Source organism: Kogia breviceps, chromosome 4, assembly GCF_026419965.1.
Source record: "Kogia breviceps isolate mKogBre1 chromosome 4, mKogBre1 haplotype 1, whole genome shotgun sequence".
Taxonomy (NCBI): domain Eukaryota; kingdom Metazoa; phylum Chordata; class Mammalia; order Artiodactyla; family Physeteridae; genus Kogia; species Kogia breviceps.
Genome location: NC_081313.1, coordinates 109859500 through 109864689, shown reverse-complemented (window position 1 = coordinate 109864689; position 5190 = coordinate 109859500).

The following is a 5190-nucleotide window of genomic DNA, read 5'->3' as shown; positions in this document are numbered from 1 at the left end:
GAGCTCGCTGGCCCAGCGCGGAGCCCGGGCGACCCGGAAGCTAGGCTCAGGTATTAAAAATACTGCACCGCCCCCCCCTTACCGAAGCCAAAAGGGGCACTGTGACTGCCCCAAGGCCTCGTTGCTAGTTTATTGCACTTGACACCGCCCATTTTTGTAAGAGTGACCAGGATTATCTTGAAACCGGAACCGTTAACTACCCTAATGGAGAGCCTGGGAGCAAGGACTTAATTCTAATCCAAATGCCCTTTTCATATTTTGGTCTGTAACAAGCCCTTTTGTTGTCCTTTAACTTCAAACAAATGTAAAATTTTAACTTCGAGCTTATTGACGATCCCAGCCTAGGATTAAATGTTCCCCTCAGGTTAGTTATTTCTGCACAGAGTTAAGAGTTGAAGGGTAATTCAAAAAAGCAACTAGGTGATTCTAAAGCTTCACTGTCCAATAGAATAAGTAGCTACATTTGTAATTTAAAATTTTCTAGTAGTCATATTAATAAAGCTACCAGATTTAGCAGATAAAAGTATAGGACACCCATTTAAAATTTGAATTTCTGATAAACAACGAATTTTTTTTCTTTTTTTGGCCTCGCCATGTGGCTTCCGGGGTCTCAGTTCTCCCACCAGGGATTGAACCCCGCCCACGCCAGTGAAAGCCGGGAATCCTAACCATCAGGCCACCCAGAACTCCCAAACAACAAATAATTTTATACTAATAAAATATGCGCAGGGACATATGAAATTCAGATGTATTGTGTAGGGCAACCTTACATAATAAAGTCAAAAGAAATGGGTGAAATTAATATATTTAATCCAACATATCCATAACTATTATTTCATAATCAATATAGAATTTATGGAAATATTTTACTTTCTTACATAAATAAGATCTTATATTTTAAAAATTTTCATACTAAATCTTAAGAATCCAGTGTGCATTTTATAACACATTTCTCTTTTGTGTTAGCCACACTAAGAGCTCAGTAGCCACAAGTAGCTTGTGGCCTATCTTATTGCACAACACTGTTGGTCTTTAAGAACTAGGGTTGCTAAATTTAACATTGGAGCATTTTCCTTTTTATAATAATAGTGGCTTAGTGATTAAAAGAGAACTAAGTGCACACTTTTAAATGTAATCTGTTGAATAAACTATTTAATAGTGATTGTATTCTACACTGAAAATAAAAATAGAGAGGGGTAAGCTAACCTTGCCAGCATGTTTTACGCAAAGGAATAAACATTTCCATAAAGCACAGTAATTTCTTTTTTTATAAATTTATTTATTTAATTTTTATTTTTGACTGTGTTGGGTCTTCATTGCTGGCCGCGGGCTTTCTCTAGTTGTGGCGAGTTGGGGGCTACTCTTTGTTGCGGTGCGCGGGGTTCTCATTGCGATGGCTTCTCTTGTTGTGGAGCCTGGGCTCTAGGCACGCGGGCTACAGTAGTTGTGGCGCACAGAGTTAGTTGCTCTGCAGCATGTGGGATCTTCCTGAACCAGGGCTCGAACCCGTGTCCCCTGTATTGGCAGGTGGATTCTTAACCACTGCGCCACCAGGAAAGCCCTGAATTGCATCTTTTAAAAGAGAGACTGAGCTTAGAATCTGAGAGAATCAGTTACCTGAGGCCCTTTAACCCTCAAAATTCTGAATTGGGATGTTCCTATTTCATAAATAAGAGAAAATAAAACTGATTTATATGGTAGATAGCAGATTCAGGGTTATAACCCTAGATTAAAGGAATTAAAATGTTAGCAGATGTGGTAGTTGGTCTCCAAGCTAGCACCCAATGATCCTTGAGTCCTGGTATTATGTAACAAAAATCAAAATGGAGTCAGTATTGCTAAGAGAGCTTTATAAAATGGAGGCAGAGGCCATTAAAGAAGTGTGATTTATGGACAACTCAGTCTGAATGGAATCTGACGTTTTGACCTGATGCAGTCACCTACCAGAAACTCAAGCTAATTACTGTGACCCTTACCCTAAATTAACTTGTGATAATCTATCTACTTATCAGACTCCTACCCTAAAACAACTCATGATTCCTTAAGGACAATTATTTTCTGACACGCATCAGAGCCAATTATAATTCTTGCTAGGCAGCTTTTAAAAACCTCCATGGCTTTTTGTCTATATAAGCCCCTGACTCTCTTCCATAGAACACTCCTTCAGAGTTATCCTAATCTGTGTCTCCCGAATTGCAATTCTTTTTTTTTAAAATTTATTTTTATTTTTTAAATATATTTTTTTACATGGACCATTTTTTAAAAGTCTTTATTGAATTTGTTACAATATTGCTTCTGTTTTCTGTTTTGGTTTTTTGGATGTGGGATCTTAGCTCCTCAACCAGGGGTTGAACCTGCACCGCCTGCATTGGAAGGTGAAGTCTTAACCACTGGACTGCCAGGGAAGTCCCCCAAATTGCAATTCTTAAAGACCCCAAGTAAACTCTTTTCTTATTTCCAGCCTCCTGCATTTTTTTTTTTTTTTTTTTTTGGTTAACAGTATTCATATCCTTGTGTGGGCTCCTCCCACTTTGTACCAGGATTGGTCTGTGTGACCAACAGCATATAGCACAAGTGATGTTTCTTTACTTCGTTGATTACATTACAAAGTGACTTCCCTCTTAGATATTCCACCCCCCCATCTCTTTCTTTGGGCGAAACAATCTGCCTGCCATGTTGTAAGCAGCCCTTTGAGTGTCCCAGGTGATGGCAAAGAATGAAGACTCCTTCCAACAGCCAATGAGGAACTGAAGCACTCTGACCTGATGTGAGTGAGCTTGTGAACGACAGCTTCATCATTAGTTGAGTCTTTAGATGACTGCAGCCCTAGCCAATAGCTTGACTGCAAACTCATGAGAAACCGTGAACCAGAACCACCCAGCTAAGGTAGCTCCCAGATTCCTGAACTTTATCAATTGTGAGAGATAAATGTTCATTGTCTTAAGCTGCTAAATTTTGGGGTACTTTGTTATGCAGAATATATAACTAATGCACAGATTATTGAACAATATGTTGAATTAAAATACAGAATAAACATCTATAACTCCTTGATTTGTTTTACCTTCTATTCAACAGAATTTTTAATTTATTTCCCTGACAAGAGACAGCATAGTGTATGAGACAGCACAGTGTAGCATAACTTCTGTATAAAGATCAGTATTCACTGGCTGACTCCTTCAAGTCCTAGTTTGGCAAGTTTTTATTTATTTATTTATTTATTTATTTAATTTTTTGGCTGTGTCAGGTCTTAGTTGCGGCACGCAGGATCTTCATCAAGGCGTGTGGGATCTTGCGATGTGCGTGCTCTTCCTTGCAGCACACAGGCTTCTCTCTAGTTGTGGTGTTTGGGTTTTCTTTCTCTAGTTGTGTTATGCAGGCTCCAGAGCGTGTGGGCTCTGTAATTTGCGGCATGTGGGCTCTCTCGTTGAGGCACGTGAGCTCAGTAGTTGTGGTGCGTGGGCTTAGTGGCCCCATGGCATGTGGGATATTAGTTCCCTGACCAGGGATTGAACCCGCGTCCCCTGCATTGTAAGGCGGATTCTTTACCACTGTACCACCAGGGAAGTCCCTTGGCAAGTTTTTAAAGCTTTCCAAGCCTCAAATTCCCAGATGATAGTGCTTAGCTCAGTGCCTAGGACACATTAATTGTGAAGTAATTATTAGCCATAATTAATAGTTTTATTTTGATTACTGACTCTAAAGAAGTACCTTTGGACATGTCTGCAGGTTGTGTGGGATGAAGTTGTCAGTACTTACTTGCCTGAGGAAGAGGAAGCCTTCAAAGAAAGAACTCCTTTGAGAAAAAAAAAGAGTAGAGGGTCAAGGCTTAGTCCAGTATTAGAGCTTCTGCATCAGAATGGAGGAGGATTCAGAGGGTCTATCCAGCCTCTGCTGTTGACCCCACAGGTCGTGTATGGATTTTATAGAAAGGGGACCTTGAGTAAAACCTGAAATAGTTATTTTTGCCAAGATCTCTATGAGACATTGTTTGCGTTGGCCTCATAACATACATCAGAGTGTGACCCAAGAGTGAAGGAACAGGAATCTATCCACCTCATCAGACAACATCCCAAGTGGCATGTCATAACCTATGCATATCAGCATTTTGGTTACAGTAGAGCAGCTGCAGCTGAGCTTGGCATAGCAGGACTTCATGTGTCAGTGGGTATGCAGCACTTTTGTGCTTTTCTCCAGAGGTCCACTACAGATACATCTCAGAAAAAAAAAAAAAAGTCTTTGTTCATGAGCCCAACTGTGGTTGGAGGTTTGACTTTGAAGGAGATTGGAGTTGCACAAACAGAAGGGCCAGAGAAATCACATTTGTACTGTTATTATGATTCTACATTTTAATGCTAGTCTATTTTGGCCTGCATAGATAGGTAACTAATCATGAAGAGAATGGGCCTTGAAATATTCTGCAGACTAGAAAATTATATATTCGAATACTTTGAACAATTTTTTAAGGACTTAGATGTCCAGACTTTTCCTTTGAATGAGTATAATTTCCAATGTGAAAACCCACAATTTGGCTTCAAGAGACACATGCGAGTTTTAAAATCCCATATAAATAATTACTCATTGCCACAAACTTGAGTGGGGGTAGGAATGTAAACTTGTTCCCTTCAGGTATACCTACATAAAGTGAGATGTGAAATAGGCTGCTTCTATTTTAAAGGCTGGTTATCACATTCTAGAATACATGGAAAAGACATTGGTGACAGCTAATGTTAGAAATACAAGTTTTCCCCAAAGGCTTTTATGTATGTATGTGACATAGAAGGAAAATGGGTTCATTAATGTTATTTACTTCTTCGTTCATTCAGCAAATATTTGAAAAGGTTGTTATGTGCCCAGCCCTGTTCTGGGAATTGAGAAAAGAAACAAGATTTCTGTTCTCACAGAGTTCACATTTTAGTTGTGGGATGGTGCTACTGACAATAAACTTGTGAAAATAAATAAGAATTTCAAATAGTGGTTAAGTGACAGGTAGAGATAAAAGAGCATGATGGTGTAAAGAGTGACAGTCAGTGGGTGGCTACTTTAGACTGATTGGTGAGTGAATATTTTTCTGAGAAGGTGATATCTGAGCTGAGACACAGGGGTGAGAAGGAAACTATCATGTGAGGAATTGGGAAGACAGTGTTCCAAGCAGAGGAGCAGCAAGTGCAAAGGCTGTGAAGTGAGGGCATG